Here is a 14,036-nt window from a genome sequence, read left to right on the forward strand (position 1 = left end):
AGTTATTATCACCCAATGGCTGCTCAGTGGCCTCAGTGAACTGCATTGATCTCATCTGGGGCAGTTTATATCAGAACATTGCTTTGACAACTGAAGCGTATTTGTGATTGGTATCATCATGGGGGAAAAGCATTACTTTTAGATGATATTGCTATTTTTATTTTCTTATGAAATATTTCAAATCAAAAGAAAACCACTGTGGGGGATTTTTCCTTTCTTTATCAAAACAGAGTGCTGGTGAGATCAGTGATCTCAGTGGAAACCGGTAACTAAAGCACTATATCAAAAGTCAGTTCCCCAATCTTCTCCTTACTATATCTTCTCTCTACTGTTTGAAATCTCAGTTCTCCAGACCCTGACCTCTTATTCAAGAGCTGATTTTCAATAGAAAGCTTATTGTTTACTTTACTGCAAACTAAAAGAAGAAGAGAAAAGAAAAGCTGCTTACTGTATAGCAATCAAAATCTAGAAGTTAAGTATCAATAAAGGAGAATTTTTGCAGCTCAGAGTTGAAATGAAGGACCCTTAATGCTCTCTGAGCTTGTTTGTTTTCTTGCAGATGTTTCATTACTCAACTGATGATGCTACTATTGATGCTGTTATCTAGTTTGTGTAATAAAAAGTCTTCAAGAAAACAAGCAAGCTCAAAGAACGCCAAGGTCCTGTCACCTGAAGTATAAATAATATATTGACATATTTATCATAAACATTTATGATCATGAATTTAAATTCTATTTTTTCCATGCAACTTTCTTGAACAACAGATCATTTTCCATTCTTTTCAAAGCCGTGGAGGCGATTGTAATTGGGTTATGAATTTTCATAATGGTTTTCTTGAGCTTGGAAAGTGCTGGTTTCTTTCTTGCTTGTTTCATTCTCAACTTCTAGGAATTCTAGAATTTTTTTTACCCTTAGCCTACAAGGAGATTTAGTTTAGAAAACAAGAGATGCCATCATTTGTATCAGATTTGTAGAATCAGACAGCATAAGGAATCTACAGCGAAAAAAGCAGAAGAGCTTGATAGAATGAGGGAGTACCTGTAACAAACACAACATGCAGATAAACATGTTCAAAGGTTCAAAGTATTCAGACCAACTACCCTCTCAAATTTATTTGAAGATAAAAAAGAGAATATAGCTATCTTAATCATTTTAGGCATTCCTGCCATTCATTATTATTATTTTTTGGTCTAATGTGCCCTATAAGGCTGACAGAAACAGGCTGCTTTGATGATATTTTGATAACAATTTTGATCATGATTTGATAACAATTTTGATCATGACGCTCCAGCCTACTGTGGAATCTGCTTGAAATTAATTCAGACACATCAGCAATCTACTGTACCCTGGTGGCCCTCCTGATAATGATTCCATTGGGGCAAGGATCTGCTTAGTTTTATTCGGATACTAACTCCCCATCCAGTTACTGGGTAACATTTTGTATATCTATTTTGTTCTGTGCTGTTAAAGAAACCAAACATTTGGGTTGTACTGTGTAGACCTGTGTCTTTCTCTAAATGATATGGAACTATTGATCTCCAAAAAGTTTTCTACTTGGGTCAAAACAAAACAAAATACTTGTTATGTCAAAGTCAATTTATTATAACTTAGACAGAATTTTACCTATTTTGACACTGCACTCCCCTCTAGATATTGAATGTGTTTTCAGTACCAGAACTAAAATGACCTAATGGTCCTTTAACAGAAACACATTCTAGTTTTCCAGTATTTTTTTGTTTCCGTGTATAATTTAGGAGGAGAAAACTATTTTGTTCTTGCTATTTTTTTAAAAAAAGAGGAAGTTAGAAGTCATTGCTTACAGTGATAATCAATGTAAATCACTTGCTAGAGATCTGCCATTAAACCCTTTATCTCCCCCCCACCTTGCTCCACTACAACCCATTATGGCGTTTCAACAACTGGTATTTCAAGCAAATTGAGAGCACATCCTTCTATTTAGGAGATGTCTTGCAACTAGTTCAAAGGAACATAACTAAATCAATTCAAGGTTGCTGCTCAGTATAAATGCTAGTCATATTCTTGTCTATGAAATCTCACAGCTACACATGATATGTTTCCTCCCTTAAAACATTCCAATTATTATTTTTTTGAACTTTGCTGCAGATTAATTGGAAACTGCTACAATATAAAACTTCCCTCTCCTTGTGAATAAGTTTTTATCATGTTTTGCCCATATTTATGATTGTTTTTTCTGCCCACAAGTCAGGGTTGATTTCTGGTGACTGCCTGAACAAGGGTCTGCTGTTTTCTTGACAAGATTTTCAGAAGTAGTTGCCATTGTCTTCATCTTCCAAGGCTGAGAGAGTATGATTGCCTAAGGTCCAGAGGTGGGTTGCTCCCAGTTCAGCCTAGATTCGGGTGAACCAGTAGTAGCGGTGGTGGAAGGCTCCACACACCCACCAGGATGCTTCTGTGCATGCACAGAAGTGTTGTGCGCATGCATGAATGCACACTCACGCACGAGCAAACCGGTCGTAAAAAAAAAGGAACCCCACCACTGCTAAGTTGGTTTGGAAAACAATTGGTGTATTTTTAATTTCTCCGTGACACAGCCTCAAATCCCATAATGGCTTTCTGCATTTAGCTCATCTATTGGTTTTTCTTTCCTGCTTTTTCCTGCTCTGGCTTCTCTTCAAGAGTTATATCTTAAAACTATAAACTTTCTGATCTCTTCCTTCTAGGGATGATCCTAGAGTAATTAGACCAAGTGTTCCTAATTTTTTTGTCATCATACGTCCCTTTAATGTAATCTTAATGCACTCATGTCCCTAAATGTCCAAATATCAAAGTAAACACAGATAAACAATGAAAACAATACGAGGAAACTTTAAGAAATGTGAATTTATTGTAACAATGTAGAACTAAAAGATTCTTCACAGCTCTTCCGGACTCCAACGATTGTTGGATTTTGATTTAGCATGTTACTTAAATCTAGAAATTCTGGTTAATAACCATGGAATGCAGGACTCAGCTTGTTGTAGTTTATTCAATGAACCATGGTTAAGTAAACAAAGTGTTTGGATGATTTGCTGTCCTTATATTGCAAATTCTTGAATTGCATGCCCAATCATCATGTCTTGTTAATTGACATAGAACTGAACAGAAAACTGAAATATCTAGAGATAATCAGAATGGCTACCTCTGCCATATATCAATCTAATCCATAAAATATGTTGGTTTCCTTATTTTTATCACCACTAGTCTGTGAACATTGGTTCCTTGGAGATCAGATCTCATTTAATCATCTTCTTCCTCCTGACTCTTCTGCTTATTCCAAGTTTGTTTATGTTTTGGAATGAAAATTAACGAGATGTCATGAGTTGGCTTTACTGGAGATCCTGTCCATTTGTTTCAAACTAGACATTTACACTTTAATGAAATGCAATTATTTTTTTCAGAAGCTTTAAAAAATTACTAGTCTCAGTGACCTTTTTATACTTTATTCCACCCTATCTTTTCATCCCACCATAATAAGCTCTTCTGAATCATTCCTTTCCTTGCCAATTTAATCAGACCCTTGGAGAATCAAAACCAGTGGAGATATAAATGCTTAAAGGAAGGTTCAGCCAATTTGGCTATTCTGACTGATCCCCTTCGGGGAGCTTTCTTTTGAAGGATAAGCATTTGGAAGAAGAGTTTCTTCTAAGGAAGAGTTGCTAGTTCGCTCTCCTGTGTTATTCAGTCAATCAATAGCTTTGAAGGAAGGAGGAGGAGAAAAGGTTAAAGGATGTATAAGGAAAGATTGCACTAAGTTAGAGTAGTGTGCAAAGAATGGACTAAGGGATGCGAAAAAATCTGTTTTATAGCATAGAGTTTGTTCTCTAAGTGTGGAATTGTCACCCAACTGCTCCAAGTACTGAAAAATCCCATTGTGAAATTATAGAGGTCTTCCTAAATATATCTTCATTTAAAAAAGGGGGAGAGGCAGGCAAATGAGACTATAGGTAGGCTCATATTTAAGAATCCAGGACCTAATCAGGGTCATGGCCAAATCAAAGTTAATAGTTCATGAATCTTTTCCCCTGGCTCCTGCTCCTGATATAGAAGTTTGATTCCTCAACCTGCAAGAAGATCATTAGTGATGTACCAATTTTTTTTGGGAAGAAAGTAGAGGCAGGATAGAGCCAGAGGGAGAGTTTTATGGGACTAGTTGTTGGCTGAATTTGGACAGGAAATTTGAACACTGTCTGAGAACATTAAAAATTTACTGCAGCAAACTGTACTGCCCAAGGCTTATTTCCAGGCCTTCTTTGGAAATAGGAAGGAATTGAATCTACATACATAGTGCCTCTGAATAAGCTTTCCACCACATAGGATGTGTCAGGCCTGGAAGCCATCTTGGGCATTGGATCTTCAGGCTTGCCACATTTAGTCTGTGGGAAACTGGGAGCGGGGATGCTATGGACCTGGGGACATATATAGTCATAATAACATTCCTTTTTCCGAGAGTTAAGGACATTCTGCCCTGCACCTGGAAACGTGTGACTGGGAGGCATATCCAGTTGGGGTGATGCTTTGATTGGACCATGTGATGGACATGTGGGTGCTGGGTAGGTGCTTGGACTTTCTTTTGGGTGGAGAAAACCTGACAGCTTTTAGATTCGGGTTTTCCCAGATGTGACAATATGACATATCTAATAATTTGGAACTTTGAGTTCCCAAGTATCAGAGTTTTCTTTCATTGAGGATGTTACTTGGAACCCTGACAGGATGTATAAAAGAAACAGTATCTTGTCATCCAAACCCTTTATTAACCCATAAATGTGTAATATAATATAATGCATAATATATAATAATGTAATAGATAATTTAATGTATTTAAATCTTTCACATGTTTAATCCTGATTTTTTTGCATGAATTTAAATATTCTGTAAACCAAGTTTTAAACTTTTGAACATGTTTCAATTAGCTGGATGCAATAATACTAAGCCATAAACCACGTATTCACACAACAGAGTCAAAGCCAGAAAAAATAGTTACATGCACTAAACTTTCTCTTATGAGAGTAGAACCTTTCGGGAATCATATTGTCACATTTTTTTTTCCGATGAAAGCTGAATAGAGAAAGCAGAACGAAACATTTCTGCCTCAGTCATAGGTCAGTTGCTTCTAACGATAATAAGATTTCCCAAAGGAAAAATGTAAGAGAGATAGCAAAATAGAGGGATAGAGAGATAGATTCCAGAATTAACTCACTGAAACACAAGTGACCAGGGTCTTGTGGAGCATGGAAATTATGTCAGGAGCATTTGAGTAAGAAAACAAAAGGGAAAATAAAATGGTAGAAATGTATTATACTGATCTCTATTGAAAATCTAACTATGTCAAGAGGCAAACCAATGTCTAACCTCTTTTGCTCACAACTTCATTTGTCAGAGGAGAAAAGAAAGAACAAGGTAGGTCTTCCATCCAAGACCTATTTCCTTGAAACAGGAAGCAATTTGTTAAGGAAATGAAGGTAAATAGATCCGTAGGGAAAAGTCATCATGTTTTCCCTAAGTTCATGATATCAAGTTTATGAGGAATAAAGAAGTTTCAGATTTGTATTAAAGATCTCAGAACAGTAGACGTTAATGAATTCAATCAGAAAGTAGGTCATATTCAATGGCTTAATATTCTGACCGAGAAATGGGAGAATGGGAAACCCTGCAAGTTAAGATGCTAACTGTGCAGTCACATACAAGATGCATACAACATAGTCACCAGAAACTGAAGGAGAAACAGGAAACACACCAGAATATAAACAGCACTCCTTACTAGCACTGATGATATTACCTAGTTAGGGTAATGAAACATTTGCAAAAAAACCAAGCAAGTTCAGAGAGCATCAAGGACTTCTGAAAGAACTCTGTTGAATAGAGCCAGCAAAGGCTTCTGAGAAAGGTCCCAAAGGACTTTTTAAAAATCCAGGTATTGCATGTCAAAACAAAGGAGTATAAGAAAGGGCAAAGTGTATATCTGTCTGTTATAAAAGAAAAGAGTCAATTCATAAATGTTTGTCTGATGTATATCTTTGTTACACTGGTTATCTAGCTTCTTGAAGCTCAAATATAGCAAGTAACCTTGCTTTATGATCTAGGTATTCATATGATCCTGAATAATTTAAGACTAAAGGATGAAATAGGAAGAGAATTCATTTTATGGGTCTAGAGCAGTGGGCCCCAACCTTTTGGGCACCAAGGACCAGTTCCGTGGAGAGAGGTTTTACCATAGATGGCAGGGGGCATAGTTTCGTATGCTGCCTGTATCCCATAGATGAGGCTTTGCTTGTTTGTTCAGACCAGTTGCTGGCTTGTCACGGACTGACTGGGGTTTGAAGACTCCTGATCTACAGTGATGGAGATGTACATAATAGGAAGGAGGAAAAAGTCACAACTCAATAATAAAGTAAGTCTAAAACGAGCAACAGTCAAAAGGCAGTAGAAAAACAATAGCCTCTTTCAATAGGTAAAGAAATGTTCAGGAATTAAGAGATGGCACATTTCAACACAGATTTCAATTTTGTCCAGGGATGAGATCAGAAACAATGAAATATACATGCCACTTGCAGGTAATAAAAATTACTCTTCATCTAAACAAATCTAGGCCATAAATACCTAGTAGAATTGCAATGTTTTAAGCAAGCATTGGTATCCATATTCTTTTTCTTCTGTCTGTCTGAATCTGAAAAACCCAGGATTGCCAAGCTAACAAGTTCTACTCTTCTAGGTAACCTAGACCTTGAGAAATTAGTTCATTTCAAGCTAGTTTCAAAGTACATTGTCAAGAAAGAAAATGTGTGGTATTCTGAGGAATGTTAGACAATTTTGTCTCAAAGCTCCCAAAGCAAAGATTGCTGCAAATAATTTAACTGCATTGAGGCAATTTAATAACTCTCAAAGATTTCAATTATGAAATATTCTGAATCTCTTATTTCTGAGAAACATTCCTGTCATTTCACCTCAGCCATCTCATAGATAGCTTTGAAAATGGGAGGAAATCAAACTTCCTCTAAAGCTTTTTCAAATTAAAGTCTTAGATTCATCAACCATAATTCAAAGAAAAATGCAAAACATTAAGTAAAGATAGATCTAGCAGCTACTATTAAGTAAATTGAGGATTCAGTGCTGAAACATTTATTTTTGTGGATCATAGAAATGTCTTTGGACAGCACTGGTTCAATGGCCTCAAAACTAGGATGAGCACCACACCCTGTAGTTGGCAATGACTAGCAGAGTAAAATACACAGGGACTCCTTCTTAGGCTTTTTTTTACAATCCTGTAATAAATAATTTACAATAACATTAAATATGTTAAAAAATAAACATTATGGAATGAAATTAAAGTGAATTTACTGTTCCCAAATCTCAGATTTTTAAATTGGCCCTGGAAGCTAACAACACATTTTTTAGTTTCATGAATTTAAGCTTAAAAAATCCTCATTTGGGCAAATGGGAAAGAAAGTCAATTGGGAAGAGTGAAAAACCTGTAGCTAGTGTCTTTATATGCTATAGAGTCTGCAAATAGTTGTACCCCATTAGTCATAACTACTTTCTTTGTCTTTTCCACCATCTGGTCATATTTCACCAGTCCCAATGATATCCCAATGATAGTCCTCTTTGTTGATCCTTGACAGAAGGTGGATCAGTGACTGATGTTTCATTTATTCATCCATAGAGAGGAGGTGGCTGATTGTAATTTGGCTTTTGAACTTTATTCACATCCAGTTCTTGTGGATTCAAGCCTATGCAGAACAGCATTGGAGACAGTACATCATTTTGGTATGTGCCATACTTCATGGCAACTTAAGTTATCCGACTTGAGTTGACTTTCAGCATTAACTTCCAAGTACCATTGAGCTCTGGAGGAAGGTCCTTAGTATCCTGTTGGCTTTGTATAGCATCACGCATTCACAGAGCCATTTGTATCACTTTGAATCATAGATGTTCCTATATCAATCTAGTCTGCATTCAGATTGGTCTGTTTGGTCTTGAGTCCTGGGCAGCTGTACTGTAAGCAGCTGGTCTGTTGAGCCTAGTATTTTTCCCAATGCCCTTTTGAGCTGTGTGTGAATATGGTCCTGTAGCTTGACAACTATGATGCCTGATAGGACTTTTCATGTTGTGAGGAATCGGGTTATTGGCCAGTAGTTGGATAATGCTGTTTCCCTGTGGGTATATTTCATGATAAGCACTGATGTTTCTTGTATTAATTAGTCTGTGTGGGAGATTGCCACTAGCATCTGGTTCATCTGTGGTGCTAGGCATTCATGTACTAAAGTTAGTTTCTATAGCCAGTAAGTGTGGGTCATATCTGGTTCAGATGTTGTCCAGTTTTCTTGACCTGCTTTGTCTGGTACTGTGATGGTGACTGTTTCCTGTTCTCAGAGATTTCTTTTTTCTTTTTAAACAAAGTTTTATTGGTTTTTTTAAAATTTACAAGGGAAAACGTAGTGGAAAAAGTATACAAATTTTGGCAGTTGCAAAGTGTGGTAAGCGCCCCCTCCCTCCAAACTCATAGTATACATCTGGGTAAAAGTCATTAATACATAATCATATATAGTCAGCATATTAATTCTATTGGTACTTTCAATCAGTTTAATACATAGTAGTATATAGTCCACATGTTAATTCCATTGGTACTTTCGATCAATTTATGTCAAAAAGATTTCCTTATTCATTTTTGTGATCTGAGCTTTCTCGGTATTGCCCCATCTCCCCCCGCCGACAGAGCTCCGGCCCCTCCCGTGTCCTGCATATCTGTTGTAGGATCTTCTGTTTTTTCTAGGTGTGTTTTGTTTTTTTCCATAAAGGCCTGTGCCTCTATGGGTGTGTTGATTCTAATTCTTGTCTCCTCCCAGAATATTATCATACCTTTAGGCATCAACCATCTGAACCACACCCCCTTCTGGTATAATTTATTCGCTAATTGCGAATAACTTTTTCTTTTTTCCCTCACTTTCTTGGGGATCTGCTTCAGAATGGTTATTTCCCTATCATGGTATGTCAAGGCTTGCCCCCTTTGTGCACCCAGAATTTCGTCTCTTGTGCTTTTTCTAAGGAATTTAATATGTACCTCCCTGGGTACGTTGTGTGTTCTAGCATAGGCTGAGTTCACTCTATAAACCAGATCTATCTCCCATTCCATCTGTTGTTTTTCTTTATGAATATATTCAGCCAAAATATTTGTCATGATGTCCCTTATGTTTTCATCATCTGCTTCCATCACGTTTTGAAATCTAAGGTAAAAGGACATTCTCTCAAATTCTGTTTTCATCTGTTGGGTATCAAGTTCTTTGTTTCCCTTCTGCAGCACCTCCACTCCCCCCCTCATCTCAGCCGCCCCACCCTCCAAAAAGTCCAGTCTCTGTGAGTTCTTATAAATTTGGGCTTGGTTCTCTTTAATCTCTTCATTCATTTCCTTTAGTTGTTTCTTAATTTCCTCTTGTCCCTGTAGAAGTTGCTGAAGCATTTGTTGCAAATCCATCTCTGTACTTTTAGGTTGCATCAGGTCTGTTATCTTTGATTGTGTAGCAGGGCTGGTAGTTGCTGATGTCGGGACAGAGGTAGCAAAGCCAGGCTTTCCAGGGGGTTGTCTTTTAGGAGGCATTGTTTATAGAATAAAGAGTTCAGTCAGTGTAGAGAATGAACAGTTAGAGCGGCAGAGTAGCCAGATGAGTCCAGGAGGCAGAAGGTCCAGGCAGAAGAGAATTTCTCTAGTCACCCTGGCAGTAGAGCAAAGTTTTTCACTCCAGGGAGTTCAAAGAGTAGCAATCCACAAGAGATTTATCTGAGTAGCACGGAGACAAAGACCGGAAGCCTGAATTTTTAAAGGTGGAGTCAGGTTTCACAGTTCATGAAGACAACAGAAGTGTGCCATCTTGCCCTGCCAGCTTCGGGTTTAGAGGCATAACAAAGTTTTCAAAGTTCCCAAAGTTTTCAGATCATCAGTATGTTATGGGGTTAAGTTCAAAGAAAATCACTTTAAGCAAGAGTGTGGTATCATTGGTTGGCTCTCCCCCCCTCCTTCCCCTGGGGCTGAGAGCAAAATTGTTCCAAGCCACCTGTCCGAGGGGGGGGGGAAATCCCCCTCCCTCCAGCCGCGCCTCTCAAGTTAGCCGAAAGAAAAAGTTTTAAACTGCTGAGAAATTCTTCAAGTCAGTAAAGGGAGTGGAGGGGGGTATGCGCCTCACTGCACTGCAGCTGCTTCCTTCTGCTTATTCATTCTCCGCACAGCCTTTCAGCGGAAATGCCCACGCGTCCTCCGATCTGCTCCCCGGTGCCTTGGGCGAAGCGGGGGACCTCCCGCCGGCCGCCAGCGATCCAGGGATCCCCCGCGGTGCCGCCCCTCTGGCAGGACGCCTCTGCGGGGCGTCCTGTGCCCCCCAAGAAGTGGGGAAGCCCACCGAGGAGCTGGAGCGAGCAAACACTTGCCCGCCGCTGGTAGCCACCGGAACTGCTTTCAGGCTCTGCAACTACTTTCTACTGATGTCTTTTCTATGTATCATGTTTTTCTCTTTTTGATTATGCTGTTGTTGCCCTGCAGTTGGGCGTATACCTTGGATGGTTCTTTAGAGAACAGGGCATTTATTTTCTTGGCCTCTGTTTCTGTAGTGTATCTCCTTAGCCTGGTAGCCAGTGCTGTGAATCTTTGTTTAGCAGTCTTTAGGGCTTTAGATGAAATCAGGTGCTGGTCTTTTTTTTAATAGCAAAGTTTTATCATTAATCTCCAGATCCTTCTTTAGCTCCATCAGCTGACTAACATCTCTCAGACTTGCCTTGATTGTAGGCACTGTAGGAGGTATATATTGCTATTCTTAATTATGTAGCCAAGCATTTCCAGTAGCTATAGCATACAACAGTTCAATAGCTTGAGTTAGAGTGGTAATAGTGGTGGTAATAGGGAGGACAGGACTCTATTGTCATCTTTTAGCATACTATCTGATGCTACTTCTTCACTTAATAATTAGTCTCAAGAGTTGACTGCTATTAGTTTATCAATGATCTTATGCCTCGTAACAGTTGTTATAATCTATAATGGAAGGGGTGACACAGCATTCTAGATCCAGTTGTTTCCTCTGGTCTTCTTGAATCTGGGATATGATGTGTAGTTGGCCTCAAGTTGTGAGAACAACTTCCTCTTCACTATGTTGAAGTGTTAAGTAATTAGCTGTTTCTCAGGATGCATGGAGGTCTTCTGTCATACACACTCATCTTTATTGGGCAGTTAGCATCTGATTTCTTTAGATAGATAAAAAGACAATTGAAAGTTTAAAAAGGACAAAATTCTCCCAACCAGAAACAAATTACTTAGTTGTATTCTTTTCTTCAAGGCATCAGTATTGAATAAGAGCTGGACTTGTGTTAAGTTCAAGGTCAGCAGCAAACTGTAGCAATCTTTAATTGATGGTTGGTGATGATAACAATTTTATTCTAGACATCATCAGGCAAGTGCTGCCATTACATACATACTTGATTCTGATATAATTATTCATGATTTACATTTGTACCACATTAACTCTTGTCCTGTAAATGCCCATAAATCCCAGCACATTTAAAGAATATCAGGCTAAAAAAGACCATAGTGACATATCTATTAGTAAATGCTACTGAAAGTAACAATTCCTCAAAATCCACTGTAAATGGATATGGGGACAGGTTTATTTGTGTTTTTGCCAAGATCAGAATCCTGAGCTATCAGGCTTGTTTCTTTCAGAACTTGATAGCTCTTGAAAATTGCTTCCATCTTTTCCTCTTGTTTCTTTCTTCTCCATGTGTGTGTGTGAGAGAGAGAGGGGGGGAGACAGGGAGAGAGGGAAAGGGAGAAGGAGAGGGAGAGGGAGGGAGGGAGGGAAGGAGAGGGGGGGAGAGTTATACTTATATACTATAAGTATATAGTATTGTACATCTCCAGTGCTACATGAGACTTTGAGTGGAGAGGAGAATAAAGTGGTGACAGAAGTAAAATTATTTTCTTTGTTGTATTCTGCATTTTATCTTTTATTCTATTAAGAAATACAAACTTTCTGTGGTTATCCATGATTTAAACATATCTTGATCTATCAACAAAACCTCTGCTTTCCAAACTTTATACAAAATGTAAAAGAGAGAGATCTGATCACTGTTTGTGACTGCAGGAACGCACAATGAATATTTGGTACAGATGGAAACAATAGAACTGTAATGAATTTAATTTAATTCAAGAGTTTTATATTATGTGAAAATAAAGTGAAGGCAGGAATATTACTTATTTGCTGACTTTAATTTTCTACATATATATTAAAGTGGTGGAATAAAAATCTAATTTTTTTAAAAAAAAATACACTCGGTCCATTTAGCTTCTTTCTCAACTATCTGATTACAATTTCTGTGAAACTCAAAACCCTGCAGAATTCTACCCAGGTCAACCCTTACCAGAGCAGTATCGAAGCACTGATATAATATTCTCATTCTCCATCCTTTCAGAAAGAATGGGCATCACCCTCAATGAAGAAGATGTGATCTGGCATAGCAAATGTGTGTTTCCTGTTAACAATGTTCCTGTACAATCCACATGCTCAATTTCACTCTTTTCTCTCTGTGTCATTAATGAAGCTGATGAGAAGTGAAGAGTAATTGCATTTGCAGCTGACAAAGAGAAGAGTTCCATTTCTAGAAAGGGCTTCTGCTTGAAGGTGAGGGAGGCCAGTCAAGCTTTAAAACCAAGGCAAAATGGGCCTGTCAAAGTAAGTTTGCAGTACAAATCCCAGGGACATGATTAAGGACACATATGCTGGGTGCAATATGTCCTGGAGAATATCTGTTGGGTTTACAGTGTGGCTTTTGTCTGCTGCTACTTCTTAAGTAACATTATCTTGTGAGCCCACATTTCATTGCTAACTACTTCTAAGTCCAGCCACCTTCACTTTTCTTTCTTGCCACACTTCAAGTTTCATAACTCCTGGTGGAGTTTGTGGTCCTCCCCGCCTCTTTTTAGTTTCAAGAATGATCTGATCCTAAATATTTCTGCACCAGGGGACCAGCAAATTATATTTACACCCATATCTTCACTTTAGAAAGTCTCTATTCAGTAACTACACTTAGCTAAAGTGCATGGACATTTTCATGCAACTCCTCCCATTTTTTCCCCAACTCCAGTTTGAAGAAGGCTGATTTTGCATCTGCTTGAACTAGAATACTATTCTCTGCACAGTCCAGGACTTAAAGCAAGTTCCAAAACCAACTTTATAGTTATATTTATGAGAAGATTGATCCATCAGCTACCCTATGGTGTGGATGGAGATTTCATAGAAAAAGGTTGGAGATTGTAATTTTTTCTGCTATTTGGATATTCTACTTTGATTGCACCCTGGGTCCAATTCCTGACATCTGACTCTAAGAAGTATTCACAGAAATTAGATCAGGTTTAGAAAAGGGCATTGGAACATATAGGAATAATATGGTAACCAGAATATTGAAGGCTAAGATCTATGTAAAGAGACTGAAAGAGCAGGATATAATTAGCCTGGAGAAAATATGACTGATACTGGAAAGGATGTCATATCAGGGGTCCAATCTTGTTTCCTCCCATCCCAGAGTAGATGAAATGTAATAATGAGTTTAAGCTTGAAAGGAAAAATTCTAATTCAATGTTTAAAAAAATCAGAAAGTTTAACTGTGAAATCAATTACCTAGGAAGGTGATGGAATTCCCTTCACTGGATAAATTCAAACAGAGGCTAATCTGTTATTTATCTGAGATGCTCTCCTTTAGATTCCTACACTTAGCAGAGGTTGAATTCCATAGCTTAAATGCATATCTCAACTTCATGATTCAATGTAACTTAGATAACTAGGCAGAAGGCAGACATATTTATGCCTAGTAGAGTAGCCAATAGAGAAGGAGAGGTGGGCAGTGGATAAAAGGAGAGGATCTTCCAGCACCATTCGTCCTGAGGTGGATTCAATAAAATGCTTAATCATTATATGAACCAAAATCCATAAAGAATTGGGGAGAATAGGTATGATTTTCCATAAATAAAGAAATATCTGCATAAT

Source organism: Natrix helvetica, assembly GCF_964273705.1.
Source record: "Natrix helvetica genome assembly, chromosome: 5".
In the NCBI taxonomy this organism is placed as follows: Eukaryota; Metazoa; Chordata; class Lepidosauria; order Squamata; family Natricidae; genus Natrix; species Natrix helvetica.